This window comes from Protopterus annectens, chromosome 11.part0, assembly GCF_019279795.1.
Source record: "Protopterus annectens isolate FY-2018-M chromosome 11.part0, PAN1.0, whole genome shotgun sequence".
NCBI lineage: Eukaryota > Metazoa > Chordata > Ceratodontiformes > Protopteridae > Protopterus > Protopterus annectens.
Window position 1 is genome coordinate 1,565,184,884 of NC_056745.1, and position 24,656 is coordinate 1,565,209,539.

Genomic DNA, 24,656 nt, shown 5'->3' on the forward strand with positions numbered 1-24,656 from the left:
AGGGAAGTTGAACCAGAGGAAAATCAAACATGGATACATTGATATGGTAAGTACATAACTTTCATACCCAATGTTGTCTATTTCTATCCAAATTCATACATGGGGCAGATACCCAAGTTATTTTACCTGGATGGTATCAAGGAAGGACATTCCGGAGAGTAGTGGAACCAAAGGAAGAGCATGCTCTGGATTATACATCCAGTTTGTAATAAGATACAAATGTGTGAACTGCAAATTGCTACAGCACAAATATGCACCAAGCCAGGCTAATACCACATAAGCCCACATCAAATTTCATCCCCTAAATTTTATAGTCCCCATGTATATACCACTCCCACTTAACACCACCTATCAGCTACCTACAATAAGAGTATAATTTGATAATTTCTTATAAGGGTATACATATGCACACGTATTACAGTATACTCAATCAACTAAAGATGGACCCATGTCCTCAAAAAAAAATTATATATATATATATATATATATATATATATATATATATATATATATATATATATATATATATACACACACACACACACGAAAACACATATGGATCAGTGTAATTTCGCCGAAAATGTCTGACATAGGGTCCAAATCGCAGAAAATCCATTTCACCGAAAATAGTACCGACAGTGTATACACCCTTTTCCCCCACTGTAGTGCGATCATGGAGTGATAATATTAAAGTGGGAGGGGTGGAGGGTGTAGCCCCCCCACCAGGCACAGTTTAATATTGAGATTTTAAGTATTTTTTTCTCTGTTTATTTGCTAAGTTTTTCTGCATATCTGCCTAGCTTGAGCATTTTCTGGCTTGTTAAACTTGATTTCTGTATTAGTAGCTGTATTTAGAGCACAACCAAAAGCTGTTTGCTGAATTTCCTGTTTGCACTTAATTTTAAATCATTTTTTTCTTAAAACTTGCATATTTTCTGTCCTTGACCTAGCACTCTTGTGTGGGGTCATTTACTGCACTGTTATAACTTGATATTACTTGTGAACCTCTGCTATCTCTGTAAAAAAAAACAAAAAAAAATCTTGCTTTTTTCCCACTTTTCTGAGAGTTAAAAAAGTTCAGTTACAGGCTTGCTGTTCCTGAACTGTTTGAAAGTTTCTGTGAGGCCATTTTTGCTTGGGCTGAAGGAGGGTCTCTCTGTTCATCAGTGGCAGTGACTAACATTGAGCAGCTTCCCTGCCCCCCCGTAGAGGTGGTTACTGACTTGAAACTGTAGTTTTATTTTCCCTTTTGGGTCTATTCCTGCTTCTTTCCAGCCCCTGCCATCAAGCACGCTTTAACGTGCTTTAGCGCGATTTAGCGCGGAGTTGCCACTAGAGCAGCATCGGGCAGTTAAACAAGGTTAAACTCTTTCTGGCTCCAGAAAGTCTGTTCTTCAATTTTTCCCTTAGAACTGCTCTGTTAGGAACCTAAACAGTTTACACCTACACTAAAAAGTGCAGCACTTGTTCCAAATAGCTTTTTCTTCTCAAAAAGCTCAGCACTTGTCTTATAAGCATATCCCTTGTCTTATAAGCATTCTCTTTGCAGGTCAAGCACTCCTATATTATACAAATCTCTCACTAGCAAAACCTTTCCAGGAGTGCCCACTTCCTGCTAAGCCCACTACTTTTCTGTCTCATACCAACTCATAATTCTTTCTAGCATGTTGAAGGGTCAGATGCTGGCGTCCTCTCCTGCCCATTTGGTGAATCTGGGAATTCTGAGACAATGTTACAATTGCCTCATGTACACGGACAACCATCTCCTCCTCCCATGTAACACTAACATTTGTGAGAGATGCAGCTATTTAGCCAGACTGGAGGCTGAGCTCTCTCAACTCAGGACTGGCAAGACCAGGCAGGAGGAGAAGGCAACTACACACACCACAATACCAGTCTCACATAACTCAACCACACCACTGAATCAAACACATAAACACACTAAGACATACTCGGAGGCTCTGAGTAAAAATTTACCTAAACAGCAGAGGCCTCCAAAGCAGACACCCAAGCAACTGCAAACTCAATACACCACACAAACAACACACAAACAACAAAATCAGTGTGCAAAGCAGTCACTGCCCTTAAGGCCAAATACAACACCAAACATACTTGTCATAGGTGACTCCATAGTCAGACACATTGACGTCCCGCTCACCAGACTGAGTAAGGAGAAGGTCACAGTAAGCTGCCTGTCGGGCGCCAGAATCCGCCACATAACACAAGCACTCAGGTCTCTCAACAGCAGGTACAAGTACGACTCAGTCATTGTCCACGCTGGTGTCAACGACCTGAGACGTACCTCCTTGGACTACATGAAAAGAGACATTGTGGAGCTCTCTGATTATGTAGCCCAGGCAGGTATGACCCTGACCTTGAGCAGTATCCTACCTTCACCTAGAATGATGCCACAATACAGTGAGAAGATGATCAGCTTTAATAATTGGCTTAAATTCTGGTGTCATTCAAAGGGGATCCAATGTCTGTCTGCCTGGGATGACATGCTGGACAAGCCACGCTGCTTCGCAAGGGACGGCTTGCACCTGTCACCCCTAGGCTTCCGGATATTGGCAAAGGCTCTTGCCACCCCCATAGTGCCTTTTTTAGGCAAGGCTCAAATTCTAAACCTACCACCCTAGAACACCAAAAAGTAAAAACTAAGGGTAATGCTGCTCAATGCCAGAAGTCTCAATCTCAAGATGCACGCACTCGAGGCCCTTCTCAGTATGGAGAACATCGATGTCTGTGCTGTGACAGAAACCTGGTTCAAGGGTCCTGAGAGCACCCCAGCACTAGCAGGTTTCACCTCATCATGCGTTCCGGCCCCAAAATCCGGACAACACCAAGAAAGGAGGGGGGGTGCCCATATTCATAAAGGACACCCACACCTCAAGGTTGGTGGCAACGCACGATGCATCGGAGACCATCCAGGTGCAATTAACCATAGGCAAGACTGCTCTGCAATTTGTAGCATGTTACAGGCCACCCTCTCAAATTCAGGAACCTCACATGGCCTTCCTGAAAACAATGGAGAGGATAAATGTATCTCCAAACACCATCATACTAGGTGACTTCAACTACCCTAATATAGACTGGGAACACTACTCAAGCCCAAACACTCTAGCCCAAAGGTTCCTGGAGTTCATAAACTCAAATGCCATGGAACAACTAGTCACCATCCCCACAAGAGGAGAAAACATACTTGATCTCATCATCACGAACATGGGATCACAATGTTCAACACCGGAAGTATACCCCTCACTGGTGAGATCAGATCATAAACTAATCTCGCTGGAGGTCCTCATCCCGCCCCACCTGAAACAAAAAGACCACAGTGAAAAACTTCTCAAAAGCCGACTTCACACTTCTAAAAACTAGTGTGGTCTCCTTTAAGGCCCCTGAGCCAGTGGTAAACATCACTCAAACCGCTGAATCACTTACAAATGCCTTCTACCAGCACCTACAGGACTGCATGGATCAGACAATCCCAAACAAAACTAAGACTCTTTGTACCAAAGGCAAGCGTCCAGTCTGGTGGACCCCAGCCATAAACAAGCTCTACAACAAAAGGAGGAAGCTACTACAAGGTAGAGCAAAATCCTTGAAAGGTAAGACACCCTTGATCATTATAAGTAAAAAACTAAGAGCTCTCATAAAATCATCCAAGGCAAATTTTGAGAGAAAAATCGCCAAGGATTCAAAAGACAATCATAAGGCCTTCTTTAGCTATGTTAGAAACCTAGGAGGAAACTCCCAGATATGCACAGAATTAGTTCAAAATGATGTGAAGATTACTGAACCTACACACATTGCCAACATACTGGCTGACAGGTTCAGTGCAAACTTTGCCCCCTCCCCAAAAGGAGAGATATCTATACCAGAGGATTGTAGCCCCCAAACATCTCCAACGCCCAGGTGAGAACTGCTCTCTCCAAAGCAAAAACACAGCATCCATGGGACCGAATGGTGTCCCCGGCTGTGTGCTCCATGAACTCAATGAGGAATTAAACCCGCAGTTAGGACAGCTGTTTAATCTTAGCCTCACCTCAGGATACGTACCCAAGGAGTGGCGCACGGCGACTGTGGTCCCACTTCACAAGGGCGGTGCCTCCACCGACCCTGGAAATTACCGTCCCATTAGCTTGACAAGCCTTATGTGCAAAGCCATGGAGAGGATCATAATGGAACTCATAAATAAAGACATAGGAAGCTTGCAGGCTTTGGATCCAACCCAGTTTGGCTTTGTCAAAGGCAGATCATGCCTTTTAAACTTGGTTGACTTTTTCGAGACAGTCACCAAGGCCATTGATGAGGGAAAGGCAGTCCATACAGCCTACCTTGACCTGGCAAAGGCCTTCACACAATACCCCACTCAGGTATCATCAAAAACTCATCAGCTTGAATATATATACATACATCACAAGATGGGTTGCAAACTGGCTAAGTGACAGAACCCACAGGGTCAGAGTTGCTGGAGCCATGTCAGACTCAAAGCCTGTCACAAGTGGTGTCCCACAGGGCTCAGTCCTGGGTCCACTCTTGTTCGGCATCTACTTTTCTGAAGTACAAGCAAACACAGGAGGGTTATGGCTGACAAAGTTTGCAGATGACTGCAAACTGGGCCATAGTCGAAAACACATCTGACACAGATATCCTTCAGAAGGGCCTCACAGAAACGGATAACTGGTGCCAGAGCCATGGCCTAAAGTTAAATGCCAAGAAATGCATAGTCATACCCTTCGGGAAAAACAAGGATACCCCTAGCTACCATATAGGTGGCAATCCACTGAGCACAGAAGAAGTCATCAGGGATCTGGGGACCCAGGTTGACAGTAGCCTTCGCTTGACACTCATGTTGCTAAAGTAGTTAGGAAAACCTTCTACATTGCCCACCTGATCATGAAGGGATTCACATCTAGATCAAGGGAGGTCATCGCCCCTGTACTCATCACTCATTAGACCTATGATTGAGTACAATGCCCCATTCGAATGTATCTGACCAGACACCTGCAGCAGCTGGAAAGGCCCCAAAAGTTCCTCACCAAAAGGATAAAGGGTCTCAAAATATGTCTTATGCTGCCCGACTGAAAGAACTCCAGCTCTATTCAGTCTCATACCGCTTGCTCAGAGGTGACCTGTGCCTGACATATAAGGCCATGTCAAACCCTGATTTGATGAATATGCTTCACCTCAAAAAATCTAGATCCCTCAGAACCACAAGGGCGGGAGACTTAAACCTTGACACGGTTATTAATAGAACATGCTGGAGGGACAGATTCATCACCCAGAGACTCCCTATGCTGTGGAACAAAATCCCGGTACATGTGAGGCAGAGCACCTCGCTGGCCTTGTTCAAGAGGAATCTTGACCAATGGATGGGGGATCGCAGATATACCCCAGGGATTACTTCAGTGTCACTGCTTGACAGAGGCACAGCAAAATAATAGGCATAGTTTTATTCAAACTAAAGGGGTGGCGAAAGCCAAATAACTATGGGCTAGGCTTATAAATGCCCTTGGGCAGATAGCCTAGTATGAACCTATGAACCTATGAATCTAGTATTGTTTTATATTGTCCAGTCCCTATGAAAAGGGTAAGCAGTTTATGAACAGAGTAGGTGGGGGACTATGCCCCCACACACCCCTGTTGTGGGGGGGCTGTGCCCCTACACCCCCTACTTTAATATTCTCACTCCAAGATCGCACTACAGTGGAGGAAAAGGGCATATACACCGTCAGTACTATTCTCGGCGATTTGGACCCTATGTCAGGAATTTTCGGCGAAATGACATAGACCCATATTATATATATATATATGTGACTGTACTATATTGTAATAACTTCCTCCTTTTTCACTAAATTGCCTATTGTATATTGTACTTTCTTTATTGTCTCTAGATACTTATGTTAAATTCTATGTAAAATCGACACTGTACCTTGTCAGTGTTGTTCTTGTTTTATTGGAGCTTTTCTCCCCGGGCCTCCCCTGAAAATGGGCTCTCACCCAGACGGACTATCCCGGTCAACAAATGTAAAACACAATAAAATAATAAATAAATAATAGGAAGTCTACTTGTAAAAGCTGTTCACACAGCTATTGCCCTTGTGGAGTTTAGACTCTAGACACCATCCCTTTTTACTACAGACAAAAGAAATGCAGTCCGATAGCCATCTTGGAGTAACCATGGCAACTGCCTTGCCTACTTTTGGGCTTGAGAAGGCCACAAACAATTGATCAGACTTTCTGAACGGTTTAGTCCTGTGAAGGTAGAATTTGAATTAGTGATTGACATCCAGCATATGAAGAATTTATTCACCTTTGTTTGAGAATTTGTGGAAAAGGACTGGTAGATTTACTGACTGATTTAAGTTTGTTTTGAATACCACTTTGGAAGGAAGGATGCATTAGTCCTCAAGGTGATTCTGTCTTTATGGAATACCAGACAGTGAAGTTTGCAGGAAAGTGTGTACAACTCTCAAATTTGTATGGCTAAAGTAACAGCCAGCAGAAAATGTTTTCTAAGAGATGAACTTCAAATCAACTAATGCTGCTGATCCAAAAGGGGGTTGAGTTAATGCTTGTAGCAGGACACCGGGAGGTATTGGAACTTTGACAGGTGGTCATAGAAAAGTTCTTCTCAAAAAACCTCGAGAGACTCAAGCTAGAGAATCATCATTTTGCCCTATGTGGAAATTTGAGATTGTGGCCATGTGCACTTTAATAGTGAAAACTAGAGCCATCAAGAAAAGTTTGGGCAAGAATTCTAATATGAAAGGAATGGAAGCAGAAAAAAAGTTCAATCCTTTTGACATAGCCCAAATAGAAAATCTTTTCCATTTGCTATGATACATCTTTTCAGTGGATTGCTTTTGACAAGCTTGTATTGTCTGAATAGATTATGTTAGAAGCCTGGCATATCTAGCCAAGGTTAGAACTGCAGGAACCAAGTGGTTAATTTCATGGAGCTGTGATCCGGAGGAAGCAATCTGGACGGGTTTGTCAATAAGGTCTGGATACTGATTCAACATCCATGGGGGATGTACTAGAAGAGGTCATAGGAAGGGAAACCACATTTGTCAGGGCCAGAAAGGAGCACCAATGATCATTCTGGCCATGCATATTCATTCTTTCTGAATGAATTTATTCATTAAGGGCAATGGGGAAGAGCATAAGGGAGACTTGCGCACCAACTGTGGGCCACTGCATCCCTTAGTGATTGGTCCCTTCAGAGGGATCAGTGCAAACTAACTTCTGCACTTGTTTAGGAAGGATGCAAAGAGGTCAGAGCAAGGCTGGCCCTGGAAAGAAAGATCAAGGCTGCTACTGTTGGATTGAGGGACCACTTACGAGGTATTAAGACAGTTCTGTTCAATCTATCTGCTAATACAATGGACATCCCCAGTATACGAACTATCAGAAAAAGATGTGAAGAAATCACCCATTGCCAACCTCTCAACAAAGGGGATGGAAGTAGATTCCTTCCAGTTTGTTGATGTACCAGACTACCGCCATGTTGTCTGCCTGTACAAAGATCACACCCTTGGGGAGAACATCCTGGAATGCCTGCAACACTAGGACTGCCCTCATCTCCAAGACACTAATGTGAAGAGACCTCTAGATGTGACCAAGTACCCTGGACTGCCCTTCCTTCAAAATGCCCCACATCCTAATAGGGAGGGGGTCTGTGGTTACTAGTCACAGGTGGAGCCACATGAAATGGGTGCCCTTCTGTCACTCACTGAAGGAGATGTTATCCACCAGATGATGTGTCGTCTGCAGATTTCAATGATGCAGATTTTTGTGTGCAGCAAATGAATGCTTTGGGACCACTTTAAGAGAGTGCCCATTGAAGTACTCCCATATAAAATCTGGCTAAGACCTAAAAAGCCAAAGAATCAACCTTGCTGGTGAAGGATGATAAAGTACCTCCAGAGCTGTGAGATGCAGACAGCACTCTGAAATGGGGAAGACTGGCTATCTGTGGTACCGAGTCCAGGTGGCATCTAATGAATTCTTTCCATTTTGTTGGTGTTAGCTGGCTTTTGAGTAGGTTGGTTGCAGTCCGTAGATTTTGCAATAAGTGAAGCAGAAGGTCCAGATGATGTAATGACAAACTGCTGAAAGTAGCAGTTAGGAACTTGGGAGAAAATTGTCAAAATACTGGAAAACTTGGATCCCTAGCAGGCACAGATGTGCTGCCTCCACTGCCACTATCTTGGTAAACACCCAGGGGGCTGTGGTGAGGCCAAAAGGCAGGACTCTGAATTAATAGTGTTTGGCTCCCAGTCGAAAACTAAGGAATCGCCTAGATCGCTTTTCTATCTTTACAAGATGGTTTGCATCCTGGAAATGCATGAAACACAGCCAAGCGTCCTTCCTCAGTAGAAGCAAACTGGACTGAATAGGGACCATCTAAAATTTTGTCTCTTTTACAAACTGATTTAGATGACTGATCCAAAATGGGTCTAAGGTCCTCTGTTTTTATGGGTACTAAAATGAACCTGGAGTAGACTCCAGACTCAAACTGGTCTTTGGAGGACTGGTTGAATGACTTTCTTAGCAGCTTTGAAACTTCTGCTGCTGTGAGTTCCCACTGACTGGGTGGAACACTGTGAACCAACTTTGTTTTACTAGAAGAGGGGGGAAATGGAATTGAATAGCATCTGGAAATTATGTTTAGCACACAAGAATCTGTTATATTTTGCCAGCCTTGTGGGTGCATGGATAAGCACTCCCAGACTTCCTCTAGAGTACAGCAGGTGGGAAACCTTCAAAAGCACTGATAGGGCTTTTTGGTGAAGGGAACGTGAAAGCCCTGGTTGTACAGTCAACCTCTTCCCTCTAGGGAGAAGTCTACTGTAGGTACCTCCCTCCTCTGCCATGAGAAGGTCTATCCCACAGCTGTCCTGGTAAAAACTCTGACTTGCAGAACCACATTATCTTCCAGACTTCTGATTCATAGAAAAGGTTCTCTGTACAGTGGACAAAAAGATTTCCATGCAGAGATAGTTTTACCAACTTTCTGACTCCTGGTTAGTATGTCTTTTACCTTGGGTCCAAGACGGTGGAACCATCAAAAGGGGCATTAATGAAGGATATCAAAGCCCTCCGTGAAATCACAAATATGCATCCAGGTGTGTCAACACAAGGTGATGCTGCCAACTGCAGCCCTAGCCATGCCATCAGCTGCACTGGAAAGCAGTCATACGGCTATGCTGGATGTAGACTGGAGGGTAGTAAGCTGGTAGTCCGCAGTCTTCTGAACATCTGCAGGCAGATTACCCAAGATAGACTTGGAAAGCTCTTTGGTCAAGTCTTTTTGGAACATGGGCCAAGTACTTCAGTGCTCTGAGTGCAAAAGTCACATGTCCATTTCACAAACCTGTCCTTTACCATAAACTCCCTGTTGAGGGATGAACGACCTTTCTTCTGACAATTCCTTTTAGTGGCTGCTGCTACCACCATAATGTCCACTGGTGGACCTTTGCTCCAATGCCCATCTTTTGGGACGGCTAATATCCTGCCAGGTTTCTTGAGAATTGGTTCCACCATGTCAGGGTCCTTACATATCCATTCAGATGGGTCCCTATTAATTTGACGAAGCTTTAGCTTGTCGAACTATAAAAGATTGACAGCTAAAGACTGAAACAGCCAAACTGCGAACGACTAGCTAAGCAAATTTTTTCTCAGGTTAAGAATTTGCTTGGCCGTTAATGGGAATTTGCCCTTTCCCTGATGTGGAGCGATCTCAGGAATTAATATATATAGTTGGGGTGGGGGTGGGGGGTGGAAGGTGAAGTCCCCTACTTAATTCAGGTTGAAATGTTTGCTTTGTGTAACGGCCATGCAAATTCTTTCCATGGGAAAAAAATGGCTTAACCGATCACGGTTTGAACGTTTCGATTTTTAGCTGTCGATCTTTTGTAGTTTGACAAGCTAAAGTTTCTTCAAATAGGGACCCCATTCAGACATGAGGTCATTAAGGGGGTCAATGGGTGCTACTAGCCAGGACAATGTTGAGCCGGAACCAAAAGCTTCTAAGAATGCAGACTCTCCCGGTGAAGTGTTCTTGGTGGGCCATCCCCCCTCTGTTTCATCAATTCAAGAATCTTCCAAAAGGCATCTAGTGGAGCCTTCACCTTCATCCAAATCTGTATCTTCATTGAAAACTCTGGTGAGAAGTCAATGCCCTTTCGCTTGGACGTCTGTTTCTTATGAAGTGGTTCTGGTGGGAAATCAGAAGGTTCTGAAATCAGACTGGGTGCTAATATAGCATGGAGCCTCAGAAGCCTGTGGTACTGTCTCCATATGACAGTACGATGGGAAGCAGTTGCAGAATACTATTGGGGTTTAGATGAACCGAGCTGGATGGAAGCACCTTGTCCTTCGGCAATGCCAAGACCATCTCAAAAAACTGAAAGGCCAAAGCCACAATCTGATCCAGAAGCCTCTTCCTACCCGAAGATGAAAGAAATACTTCAGCACACATGGGCCCTGACCCTGAACCCACTCTCGGATCCGAGCTGTCAAGTGCAGAGGCCTGGGGGAGGGGGGGTGCACTCCATCAACTTATCCCCTGGAACCCCAGCACCAAGGCTTTAGCTCAGAGTCTCTTCTGGATCAAAATATATTGGAGTTGAAAGGGATGCTGTCGGAGTCAAATTAGCTTGGACTTGTCAGCTCCAACAAAGGTGTCCTGGAGCAAGTCAGATCCAGGGTGGTCAATTACAAAGGGTGGACTGCAACTGGAGAAATAAGAGGAAGGATAGTTTGACCAATACTCTGTACATTCCAAGGGGATGGCAACGAGAGAACCCTAAGCTTGACTTGCATTCTGAGAGATGTACAGTGGTGTACACTTACCATAAATGTAGATATTCGAGTGTATTCACTGTTGCAGTCATCACACTTGGGTTATCCTGCCAGGGGTAGCCCCCAGTTGGCCCGAATACCAGAGGCTTAGTATTTCCATGTCAGTTGCTGTCACTCCAGGACTGACGTCAAGTTGTCAGTGGTATAAAATCAGGCAGCCGACACCATTACATCAGTTTTTTCTTGCCCCAACTGTCAGTAGCCCACAAATTGGGAGCTAGGTTATGGTGGAAGAACACCCTCAGTAGAAAGTAAATACCAAAAATTCCTTGTAAGGAGAGAGTGAGAGAGAGAGACACAAGGGGGATGTAGGGTGGGAAACCAGGACTGCAACAGTGAATATACTCAAACATCTACATTTATGGTAAGTGTACACAACTGTACTATGCTCATGATTTACTGTTGCAGTCATCAACACTTGGATTGATTCCCAAAGCTGAAGAAAAGGGTGAAGGCTGTCAAGAAGACTGGGGGCTGGCTAGGATGCCCTGCAAGACTGCGGTGGCAAGGCTGCCCTGGATTTGAAGATAAGACAGGTGGTAATGCGTGGTGAAGGTATGAACAGAAGTCCATGTTTCAGCCTCCAGGATGTCCCTGGTGAGGACCCCTCTGAGAAAAACTGCAGAGGTGGAGGTTGCCCTGGTGGAATGTGTCATGACCCCCCCTTTGGGGGAGGTTCCCATGCTGTTTAGCAGAAATGGATGCAGTGTGCTACCATTTGGAGATTGTTTGTTTGGATATGGCCTTACCCTCTACCCCTGCTGTGAAGCTGACTAGTAATTGGTCAATTTTTCTAAAAGATTTAGTCCTATCCAGATAGAATGTGAGCTGTCTGTGCACATCTAGAGTGCAGAATCCTTTCTCCTTTGTTTTGTGGGTTAGGGAAAAAGGTGAGCAAATTAATGGATTGGTTGAGAGCCATACTGGACACCACTTTAGGCATGAAGGATGGGTTAGTCCTGAGGGAGACCCTGTCAGCATGGAAACTGATGAAGGGCTCTACAGCCATGAGTGCTTGTAGCTATGAAACTCTTCTAGCTAAACTGATGGCCAGAAGCAAGGCTGTTTTCCAGGAGAGGAATTTTAACTCTGCTGAAGCTGCAGGTTCAAAGGGGGGTAGGGTGAGCTTTTCCAACACAAAGTTAAGGTCCCAAGCTGGGGTAGGAGCTCTTCTGGGTGGGCTTAACTTGTTACCCCCCTCTTAGGAACTGTTTGATGAGAGGGTGTGAGAGGAGAGGTTGCTCTGTGCTGTAATGAGCAGAAATGGCAGAGGCATGAATTTTAATAGAAGAGAAGGATAGACCCCTGTGTAGTAGGTCTGCTAGGTAATCCAAGATGAGAGGTAGGGAGGGCTGTACTGTTTTGGCTCCCTTAGTCTGGATCCAGATGCAAAAAAATCTTTTCCACTTGTCAGCCTAGGATTTTCTAGTGCTGGGGTGTCTGGCCTCACTAATAACATCTAGGACTTGTTTGCCTAGACTGGCAGCTTGAGGAGAGGGCCAGGGAATAAGAGACTGCCAGGTTGAGGGTCTGCAATTGGGAATGCATGAATTCTCCATTCTTCTGGGTCAGGAGTGTTGGGATCCGAGGTAGGTGCCATGGTGGCAGGGGTGACAGGCTGCGCAGCAGTGGGTACCACTGCTGATGTGGCCAGTCTGGAACAATCAGGATTGCCCTAGGTTTTTTCTCACTTATTTTGAGCAGTACCCTTGAAATGAGTGATAGAGGGGAAAATGTATAGACCGAGAGGATTACCCATTGGAAGGATAGAGCATCCACTTTCCAGGCCCTGCTGTGAGGTTCCCTGGTGCAGAATTTGCTGAGCTGATTGGAGTGGAAAGCAAAGAGGTCCACCTTTGGGGTGCCCCATTTCTGGGTTCTGTGGTCTATCTATCACTCCTGTGGGTCTAGCAGGTTTCTGCTCAAGTTGCCTGGCAGAGAGTTCAGGGAGACTGGCAGGAATTTTGCTAGCAGTTGGATGCATGGCTGAGGCCACGAGCCAAAGGGTCATGGCGAGCCAGCAGAGAGGATAACAGTGAGTCCCTCCCTGCTTGTTGACATACCACATCACTGTGGTCTTGTCTGTTTTGATCAGTAGATGCCCGGGGAAGAGTAGGGGTCTGAAAGCTGTCAGGGCGTGCTGAACAGCTAGCATCTTTTTGGTTGATGTGCAGATGTATTTGATTTGGGTTCCAACAGCCTTGAATGCACCTGCCGTCGAGGTGTGCACCCCAGGCATAGTCTGATGTGTCTGTGGTGAGGGTCTGGGTGGCGTAGGGTTGATGAGAATGGAAGTCCCTTGTCTTGGTTGCATGCTGCTGCCCACCAAAGAAAATCTTTCCCTAGACAGGGTATCAGTGGTATGATAGCTTCCAGATAGTACAGTTTTGTACCTACCATAAATGTAGATGTCCGAGAGGTATGTATCTGCAGTCCTAACAAATGGGTTGTCCTGCCTCAGGCAGCCCTTCGGTCGGCCGGATTCCAAAGTCTGGGTCTGGCCTCGGCTGATGTCGCACTTCACCCAACGTCATAGCTGCTGTTAACCGGGTATAAAGGCATCAGCCGACACCATTTTCCTCAGTGTTTCTTGCCCCAGATGCCAGGTGCCCTCTAGGAAGGCTAAATTTGGATAAATGCAAATGTTTCCAAACAATAGAGAGCAAATAGAAATAAACATGTATATACATATATACAAACAAATACACCATAATAGATTCCCCCAGCTAGCTATAAGATGGGCAAATACCCTAGGAGTACCACAGAGGGGAAGGAGGTTGGGTAATCCTGACTGCAGATGCATACCTCTCAGACATCTACATTTATGGTAGGTACAAAACTGTACTATGTCCTTCAAGGATGCATCTGCAGTCCTAACAAATGGGTAGAATACCATAGCCAAACTGGGGGAGGAGGTACTAAGAAGATTATGGTGTAGTTAAGATCCCTTGCAAAACAGCAGTGGCAAAACCTGCTCGGGATCTGGAGTATAAAGGTAGATTATAATGCTTGGCAAATGTATGCACGGAGCTCCAAGTAGCAGCCTCTAAAATGTCTTTGGTAGCCACTCCTCGTAAAAAAGCTGTAGTAGTGGCTGTAGCCCTTGTGGAGTGAGGTCTGATGTTTTCTGGAGTTGTCTTTCCATGATAAGAGTAACAAAATCTAATGCAATTTCCTATCCATTTTGAGATGGTCTGTTTTGAAATTGCTTTTCCTTCCATTCCTGTTGCACATGCTACCAGAAGCTGGTCAGTTTTCCTATTGTTCTTGGTTCTGTCCAGGTAGTAGCGCAATTGCCTATGCACATCCAAGGTATGTAGTAGTCTTTCCCCCCTGTTCTGTGGGTTGGGGAAGAATGTAGATAGGTGGATTGCTTGGTTTAATGATACCCTGGAGACCACCTTTGGCATAAAAGTAGGATTAGTTCTCAGGGACACTCTATCCTGATGGAAGATAAGGAAGGGATGTACTGACATAAATGCCTGTAATTCAGAAACCCTTCTTGCTGAAGTGATTGCAAGCAGGAAAGCAGTTTTCCAAGATAAGTACTGTAATTCTGCTGTTGCTGCTGGTTCAAAAGGGGGAAGTGTCAACTTTTCTAACACATAGTTCAAGTCCCATGTAGGCAATGGTGGCTTCCTTGGTGGCTTTACATTTTTAATTCCTCTCAGGAACTGCCTGAGTAGAGGATGAGAAAAGACTGGAGGATCCATGTTGTATTCTGCTGAAATGGCTGACGCATGAATCTTAATGGAGGAGTAGGACAGGCCATTGTGGAAAAGCTCTGCTAAGTATTCCAGGATGTTAGCTATGTTTGCCAGTGATACATTTTCTCCTTTTCTGCACTCCAAGTGAGATATCTTTTCTATTTTGCTGAATAAGTTTTTCTTGTTGAGGGTCTGTGAGCCTCCAAGATAATGTCTTTAACCCTTTGAGATAAATCTGGGTTATTTTGTCTTATGCAATGTTCCAAGCAGCTAGCTGCAGTGTTTTCAAGTTTGGATGCAGGATTTTGAAGTTGTTCTGTGTTAGCAGTAAAGGAACTAGGGGTAGAGGCCAAGCGTGTTCCCGAGACATACTCCTCAGTAGTGGGTACCAATGCTGCCTCGGCCAGTCTGGAGCTATCAGGATGATCCTTGGGTGATCTTCTTTGATCTTCAGTAGCACCTTGTGCATCAAAGGAAGAGGTGGGGATGCATATGCTGTCAGGTTTTCCCAACTGAAAGATAGGGAGTCCACCTTCCAAGCAAGTGGGTGGTATGTCCTTGTGCAGAATTTTTTCAATTGGTGGTTGTGTGGGGATGCGAATAAGTCTATTTCTGGTAGTCCCCATTTCCTTGTAATGGATTTGAAGATGTCTGGATGCAGCATCCATTCATGGGCATCCGTGGTAGTTCTGCTTAAGATGTCTGCTAGTATATTTTCTTTTCCTGGCACAAATATTGCCTGGAGCTGAATGTTGAGGTTCAGGGCCACATTCCAGAGGTCCATTGCCATCCGGCATAGAGGATATGAATGTGTGCCTCCCTGTTTGTTGATATACCACATAACTGTGGTGTTGTCTGTCCTTATCAACAAATGACCCTGTTGAAGAAACGGTCTGAATGTCTGAATTGCCAGTTTTACTGCCAGCATCTCTTTTTGATTTATGTGCAGGTTCAGCTGGTCTTGAGTCCATAAGCCTTGTATGCACTTGTCCAGCATGTGTGCCCCCCAACCGAGGTCTAAGGCGTCCGTGGTGATAGTCTGGCTTGGGTGAGGGCTGTGGAAGGGCAATCCTTTGTTCAATTGACAGGCCTGAGCCCACCATCGGAATTCTTGCTTCAGGCATGGAATTATTGGAATTTGGGTTTCTAGGCTGTGCTTGTGCTGAGACCATAAATTCCTTAGGTACCATTGCAACTTCCTCATATGTAGTCTGGCATGTGGAATCAATATTATGCAGGATGCCATGTAACCCAGGGCTTGCAGGACTTTCCTTGCTGTAAGCTGGTTCTGCGTTGTTAATGCCATGAAATAGAGTGGTAGGTGCTTCTGCTTTTCTGCTGTGAGGAATGCCATTTGGTTTGATGTGTCCAGTTCTGCACCCAAGAAAGTTATCCTTTGGGATGGTATCAGCCTTGACTTTTTTATGTTGACTGTGTATCCCAGGGCTTGCAATAGGTGAATGACCTTTTTCAAATCTTTTGTTAATTTGTTTTTGTTGTCCGCTTGTAACAGGCAGTCGTCCAGGTATGGGTAAATTTGAATTCCCTGAAGCCTGCAATGAGCAATTACTGATGCCAGGCATTTCGTGAATACTCTGGGCGCAGTAGATAAGCCAAAAGGCAATGCTGAGAATTGATAATGCTCTGATCCTGCAAGAAATCTGAGGTATCTTCTGCAATTTGGTCGTATGGGGACGTGCAGGTATGCCTCCTTGAGATCTAGAGTTACCAGCCAAGACTCCTTGCCCAGCATGGGAAGAAGCTGCTGTAGGGTCAGCATCTTGAATTTTGGAACAATGAGATATGTGTTCAGAGCGGACAGGTCGAGAATAGGTCTCCATTGGTTTTCCTTTCTTGGCACCAGGAAAAGTCTGGAGTAAAATCCTTGTCCTTGTTCCATAGACGGTACCTTTTCTATAGCTCTCATCCTTAGTAAGTGGTCTATTTGTTCTAGAGCGTTTGTCTTTTGATTTGGAGGTAGGTTTGCCATTCCTCTCTTCCTTGGTACAGTATGGAAGTGAAACCTGTAACCTTGGTCTATTGTCTGTAAAATCCATTTGTCTCCTGTGATGTAATGCCAGTTTACTGAAAATAAGGCTAGCTTTCCGCCTAAGGGTGCTTCTAGTTGTTTCCTGGTAGGCGGTTTCAGAGCCAAGTCACTGTGATTGTCCTGTGGAAGTGGTAGTGGCTGGATCTGTGGCAGTACTTCTCTGGTTGTTAGGCTGCCACTGGCGTCCCCTGTAGGCACCTCTGGATTGACCTCTGCCTCTTGGGCGCCTATTCCTGCCTCTCTGTGCTCTGGTGGTGTCTGGAAAGGACCAATTCTTGGAAGGCCAGTTCCTACTAAACCTCGGAGGCTGGACCTGTAAGAAATCCTTGACTGTCTGGACAGATTTTGCTTTCTCTTCCACCTTCTTCAACACTTGCTGTGCAGGGGAGCCAAACAAACTGTGTTTTTCCATGGGAGCATCTAGGAGCTTTGACTTTACATGGTCTGGTAAGGACTGTTCTTTTAACCATGCATGCCTTCTGATCACTGTACCAGTCATAGCTGATCTAAAGGAAGCCTCCAGTGCATCATAGCCGCATTTTAAGGAATGATTACTGACCTGCTGAATGTTATGTACCAATTCCTGAAGGGACTTTCGGTCTAAAGGTTCAGGCGAGGACAGTTTTTTAGTTAACTGATCTAACATAAATTCCTGATACTGAATCATGTGGAATTGACAGTTTAAGGCCCTAGCCGAAAGAGTAGCAGAAGTATAAACTTTTTTACCCCATCTCTCTAAGGCCCTAGATTCCCTTTCAGAGGGGAGGGTTTTTTTGGCAGAGGCAGCTGCTACAGCTTTGGGGCCCTGTGAAATAGTTTCAGGATCTGCAATAGGAGCCTTATACAAGTGATAATGTGTGTCCGGAACCCTGTAGTATCTGTCGGGCTTAGCAGGGACGGAGGGAGAGAGTCAGGAGCAGTACAAGCATCATTAAATGCATCATCCACAACTGTAAGTACTGGAGGAATGGCTAAAGGCCTATGCTGTGGCAAATGTAAAAGGTCCTAAGCCTTTTCCTAGAGTCTGAAAAATCCTGGCCCTGCCATTGAAATTGTTCTCTCATAGCATGCAAGGTTTCCCCAAAAGAAAATTCCTCAGGAGGAGAGGCAGAAGGAATGGAGTCTTCTGCATCAGAGTCCTCATATGGAGAATAAGGGCCTTCTGGAGGGTTTGTATTTTCTGAATCATCAGAGGAGTAATCTGTAGAAACTGCCTCTGGGGACTCCGCTCTAGGCCTCTTCTCTGGAGGGGTGAGAGGCCCTGTCAGGGTGAGGCTGGGATCCCTGATCAAAGAAATGAGATCCTCTGCTAGACTAAGCATTTGAGTACTAGAGCTAGGCCTGTGAGAGGGGGTTTTAGCAGGCACGGTCTTTGTTGATTTGGCTGCTTTAGCCCTGGTAAAAGCCTTAATTGACATGGATGCAGGGGGCCTAGCAGCTCCACGTGCAGGAGTAGATATATCTAAAGGGATAGTATCTGATAAATCCTGAGAACCTGTAAGAGCAGGTGGAATATCAGTAGCAGATTCAGCCATGCTGGATGAGGCCTCGGTTGTAGGAGGCATGCTTTCAGCCGAAGGAAGAACCGAGGACTCGGTTTCAGCCGAAACCGAGACACTCGCGGTTGGCTTAACCGCGGTTTCGGACGAAACCGCGGACTGCGAGTGTCGGTCCTTTTCCTTACGCTTTTTAGCTAATTGTGAAGTCGGAGTCTCCGACGGCATGTTGTAAGCAAAAGTGGAGCCGAAAAACTCCTCTGCAAACTCCGACCGACGTCTAAGTGTCCATCGGTTGAAGGAAGCACAGGCTAGACAAGCTGCTACGTCGTGGTCTGGGCCTAAACAAGGTAGGCAGTAAGAGTGGAAATCTTTATGAGGTATTTGTTTCCCACAAGTTAAACAGTTATTCACTTTTTCTGACATCGGCTGAGGCAAGAAAGAGTCCCCAACGGGGTACTTAGGTTTTTAGAAGTCTTCGGTAGCAATCTCTGGTTCTGACCGACCGGCACTTGCGAACAGCTTCTGCTTCGGGCGCCACGCGGCAAGAAAGACTGAGGAAAATGGCGTCGGCTGATGCCTTTATACCCGGTTAACAGCAGCTATGACGTCGGGTGAAGTGCGACATCAGCCGAGGCCAGACCCAGACTTTGGAATCCGGCCGACCGAAGGGCTGCCTGAGGCAGGACAACCCATTTGTTAGGACTGCAGATGCATCCTTGAAGGACATCTTGAGAGTGTTGACACTAAAAGGTACAATTGTAGTTTCCTCATAAGCAGTCTGGCATATGGAACGAGTAGAATGCAGGAGGCCATGAATCCTAGAGCTTGCAGGATTTTCCATGCGGATAAAGTACAGTTGGGGTACACTTACTGTAAATGTAGATGTTAGTGTGTATTCACTGTTGCAGTTATCAATTTTGGGTTATCTGCTTGCAGAAGGTTGGCAAATGTATGGACTGATTAAGGGCCACACTGGATACCACCTTGGGCATGAAGGAGTAACTGGTCCTGAAGGACACCCTGTCTGCATGAAAGATAATGAAAGGCTCCACTGCCATGAAAGCCTGTAATTCAGAGACCCGTCTTGCTGAAGTGATTGCTAAAAGGAAAGCTGTTTTCCAAGAAAGGAATTTTTTAAGTCCACAGTGGCAGCTGGCATGAAAGGAGGAAGGGTGAGCTTTTCCAATGCAAAGTTGAGGTCCCAGGCTGGAGTTGGAGCTCTCCTGGGTAGTCGTAGACTTTTGGCCCCTCTGAGGAACTGCTTAAGCAGTGGATGAGAGAAGAAGGGTGGTTCTGTGTTATAATGACCTGAGATGGCTGAGGCGTGAACTTTAATGGAGGAGAAAGACGGGCCCTTATGAAGCATCTCAGTTAAGTATTGTAAAATCTGAGGTAAATTGGGCACTGCTGTGCTCATCCCTTGTGATTGGTTCCAGGCACAGAATATTTTCCATTTTTCAGCGTAAGACTTTCCGGTACTAGGCCTCCTTGCCTCTAAAATGATATCTATCACTGGTTTACTGAGGGATGGTAAAGGAGAAATTATGTAATTAGCCAGGCTGCTAGATTCAGTGTTTGAAGTTGAGGGTGCAGAATTTGGTTCTCCTGCTGAAACAATAGAGTACGAGTCAGAGGCAGGTGCCATGGGGCACACTGCACAAGAGGGGGGTATCAGTGTTGGCGCGGCCAGTCTGGAGCAATCAAAATCATCCTTGGTTTGTCTTGTTTGAACTTTAGTAGTACTTTGGAGAGCAGAGGCAGAGGAGGTAAGGCACAGACTGATAGGTTTTTCCAGGTGAAGGACAGAGCATCCACTTTCCAGGCTTGTTTTTGAGGATTTCTTGTGCAGAATTTCTCCAACTGGTAGTTCTGGGGAGAGGCAAACAGGTCTATATCTGGGCTCCCCCATTTGCTTATCAACATGCTGAAAATCCTTGGTTCCAGTTTGCACTCGTGTGGGTCCTTAAGGTTTCTGCTTAGTCTGTCTGCCAGTGTATTTAACTTTCCTGGCAGGAATTGAGCTTGTAGGTGCACTTGGTAGCTCAAGGCTATGTTTCACAATGCCATGGCTAGTCTGCAGAGGGGGTAAGAATATGTGCCCCCCTGCTTGTTTATGTACCACATAACAGTGGTGTTGTCCATCTTTACCATTAGTTGTCCTGGAAGAATGTGGTCCTTGAAGGCTGTCAGAACATTCTGTACAGCTAACATTTCTTGATTGATTGATATGCAGGTGCATTTGACTTGGGTTTCATTTGCCCTGAATGCACTTCCCTGCCAGGTGATGCATAGTCTGATGCATCTGTTAGGGTTTGGGTGGCAGGGGTGGTGTGAAAGGTAGTCCCTCGTTTTGGTGGCAGGCCTCTGAACACCAAAGGAACTCTAGGCGTATGCAAGGTATGACAGGAATCATTGCTTCTAGATCCTGAGAATGTTGACACCACAGGCTTTTAGATACCACTGTAGTTTCCTCATATGCAGTCTTGCATATAGAATTAGAAGAAAGCAGGAGGCCATGAACTCCAAGGCTTGCAGTATTTGTCTTGCAGATAGCAGGGTTTTTGTGGCCACTTGTTTGAAGTAGGTTGTTAAAAGAATTTGTTTCTCTGGCGTGAGGTAGGCCATCTGGGAAGTTGTATTCAAGCTTTCCCCCAGGAATATAATTTGTTGGCAGGGTACCAGGTGTGATTTCTTTTCGTTTATGGTGTACCCCAAACAAGTTAGAACCCTTTGTACAAAGGCCAGATGATTCAAAAGTATGTCCTGCCTTTCTGCCTGAATTAGACAATCGTGCAGGTATGCGTATATTTGAATATTTCTTTGTCTGCAAAATGCAATAATTGGAGCTAGGCACTTTGTGAATACCCTGGGCGCAGTAGATCAGCCAAAGGGCAGTGCAGAGAATGGATAGTGCGCGTAGCCTGCTTTGAAGCATAGGTATCTTCTGCAAGATTCCCTGACTGGGATGCGATGTGCAGGTATGCCTCTTTTAAATTTAGTGTTGCCAACCAGGCATCTTTGCCTAGCATAGGAAGTAATTGTTTAAGAGTCAACATCTTGAATTTTGGAATCTCCAGAAAGGTGTTTAGAGTAGACAGGTCCAGGATAGGATGCCACAAATTGTCTTTTCTGGGTACCAGGAAAAGTCGCCAGTAGAATCCTTGTCACTTTTCCTCTTCTGGTACCAGCTGAACAGCCCCCATGCTTGAGAGAAAGAACTTGTTTTTGGGCATCTGCCCACTGATTTGGGGGTAGGTCCGGCCACCCGCTTGGTGTTGGCAACGTATGGAAGTGAAATCTGTATCCCTGGGACACTATTTAAAACCCACTTGTCCTGGGTAATGAGTTCCCAGTTCTTTGCATGGAAAGCAATCTTTCCCCCCTAAAGGGGCAGCCAGTTCATAAGTGCTTGAAAATTTTAAAAGGAAGTCATTGGGACAGTTTACCATAGGGGGAAGTCATTACTCCCAGATTTGGAAGAGGAGGCGCCCCACTGCTTAATCCTGTGTGTCCCCTGAGACTGAAACCTGGGGTTTTTGCTGTGTCTGGGCTTGGCTTGAGAAGACCTGGAAGGGGCTGGAAAGGACCCAATTCTTAAAAGGCCAGTGCCTACTAAATCTAGGAGGCTGAACTTATAAGAAATCGTTAACAGTTTGCATTGATTTAGCTACATCTTCCATCTTTTTAAGAAAGTACAGTTTTGTACCTACCATAAATGTAGATGTTCGAGTGTTCACCCTGCTGCAGTCATCACACTTAGTTTATCCTGCTGTCAGGCGGTCCCGCAGTCGGCCAGAGTTCCAAAGCCTTGGTCCGGTGTCGGTTGCTGTCGCTTCCTCCCAGTCAGTGCGTGCCAGGGGTATACAAGAGGCATCCAACGCCATTTTCTTCAGTTTTTCTTGCCCCAGATGTCAGGTTGTCCCCAATAGGTAGGCAATACATATTGCTATATAAAAATATACATGTAAAAATAAAACAATACTTTCAGTCACAAGCAAATACACCACAGAGGTTGCATAGGATAGAAAGGTATGGATAAGTCCAGCTAGTTCAGAGGGGATGGAGGAAGGGTAACCTGGACTGCAGCAGGGTGAACACTCGAACATCTACATTTATGGTAGGTACAAAACTGTACTATGTTCATCGTGTTACCCTGCTGCAGTCATCACATTTGGGTTGAATACCAAAGCTAAGGATGGGTGGTGGAGTTAAACAGGGTTAGAAGAAGCTAGTAAGCCCTGCAAAACTGCAGTGGCAAAGCCAGTTCTAGTCTTAGAATATAGAGGTAAGTGATCGTGTTTGGTGAAGGTGTGCACTGAACTCCAAGTTGCAGCTTCCAGAATATCCTTGGTTGGCACCCCCCTGAGAAAAGCTGCCGATGTAGCTGTAGCCCTGGTGGAGTGGGGCCTAATGCTATCAGGTACTGGTTTCCCATGATGCGTGCAGCAGAAACATATGCAATGTCCTATCCATTTTGAAATGGTCTGTTTTGAGATAGCTTTTCCTTATGATTCTGCAGCATAGGCTACAAAGAGCTGGTCAGAGTTTCTGAAAGCCTTAGTTTTATCCAAGTAGTAACGTAATTGTCTGTGAATGTCCAAAGAGTGCAGGAGTCTTTCTCCTTTGTTCTGGGGATTTGGAAAAAAGGTGGGCAAATGAATGGTTTGGTTTAGGGCCACACTGGATACCACCTTTGGCATAAAGGAAGGGTTAGTTCGTAGAGAGACTCTGTCTTGATGAAAAATGAGGAAAGGCTCCACTGCCATTAGTGCCTGTAGCTCTGAGACTCTTCTAGCTGAAGTTATTGCTAGCAGCAGGGCAGTTTTCCATGAAAGAAACTTTAAATCAGCTGAGAAAGCTGGTTCAAAGGGCGGCAGTGCAAGTTTTTCCAGAACAAAGTTGAGATCCCAAGTAGGTGTTGGTGCTCTCCTGGGCGGTCTTATATTCTTAGCCCCTCTGAGGTACTGTCTTAGGAGTGGATATGAAAATAAAGGAGGATCCGTGTTGTAATGAGCTGAAATTGCTGAGGCGTAGATCTTAATAGATGAAAAGGAAAGTCCTTTGTGCAACATCTCAGTTAAATATTGTAGAATCTGAGGAATGTTTGATCAAGGGGATTTTGGCCTTTAGCCTGGTTCCTTCTTTTCCATTTGTCTGAATAGGTTTTCCTGGTGGTGGGCCTCCTGGCCTCCAGAATGACATCCATAACAGCTTTGGATAGAGGTGTTGGTTGATTGTTTAGGTAATTTGCCATGCAGCCAGGTTTAAAGTCTTGAGCTGGCTGTGTAGAATTTCATTGTCTCACTGGGTTAGCAGGTGAGGAATTTGTGGTAAAATCCATGGTAGGCCATGGGCCATGTTCTTTAGAATTGGATACCAGCGCTGGCGTGGCCAGTCTGGTGCAATGAGTATCATTTGTGGCCTCTAATCTGACTTTCAGCAGCACCTTTGCTAGAAGTGGCAGTGGAGGAAAGGCATACACTGTTAATGTTTTCCAACTGAATGAGAGGGTGTCCACTTTCCAAGCTTGTGGGTGGAATGTCCTTGTACAAGATTTTTGAAGTTGGTAGTTTTGGGGGTTGGCAAACAGATCTATGTCTGGGCGTACCCATTTTTGAGTTATCATTGCAAATACTTGTGGATCCATTTTCCACTCGTGGGGGATCCATGATGTTTCTGCTTAGGTCTGCTAATGTGTTCTTTTTTCCTGGCAGGAATTGAGCTTGTAATTGAACTTGATAAGCCAGTGCTGTGTTCCACAAGGTCATTGCTTGCCTGCATAGAGGGTAGGTGTGTGTACCCCCTTTTTGTTTATGTACCACATTACTGTGGTGTTGTCCGTCCTTATTGTAAGCTGTACTGGATGTAAGAGGTCCTTGAAGGCTGTCAGGGCATTCTGTACAGCTAGCATTTCTTTTTGATTGATGTGCAGATTCCTTTGATCTGCAGTCCATATGCCTTGAATGCACCGTCCTGCCATGTGTGCCCCCCAGGCATAGTCCGATGCATCTGTTGTCATAGTTTGCCTGGCTGGGGGTAAGGTGAAAGGCTGACCGTTGTTGAGGTGACATGCCTGTGACCACCATAGAAACTCCTGTTGAAGGCAGGGAATGAGATATCATTGTGTCAAGGCTGTGGCTGTGATGAGTCCATACGCTTTTTAGGTACCATTGTAATTTCCTCATATGCAGTTTTGCAAATGGTATTAGTAGTATGCAAGATGCCATGAAGCCCAAGGCCTGCAGAATTTTTCTTGCAGGGAGCTGGGTCTTTGTTGCCATTGTTTTGAAGTATTGAGTCAGTTGTAGTTTGTCTGGCATCAGATAAGCCATCTGGGCCGTTGTATTCAAGCTGGCACCCAGGAATGTCATATTTTTTGTGAGGGTACTAGTTTTGATTTCTTTTCGTTTACTATGTACCCTAGGCAACTTAGAAGGTGTTTTACAAAAGCCAGATGTTGTAAGAGAATGTACTTGCTTTCTGCTTGGATGAGGCAGTTGTCCAGGTATGGGTATATTTGAATTCCTC

The 24,656-nt window shown here is 45.3% G+C and overlaps 1 protein-coding gene across 1 annotated transcript in view; it reads right to left on the bottom strand.

Moving 5' to 3' along the window:
• The window catches only part of UBE2H (ubiquitin conjugating enzyme E2 H), a 940,085-nt gene that overhangs the window by 483,193 nt on the left and 432,236 nt on the right, over window positions 1-24,656 (bottom strand). The gene's annotated exons all lie outside the window — the stretch shown is intronic.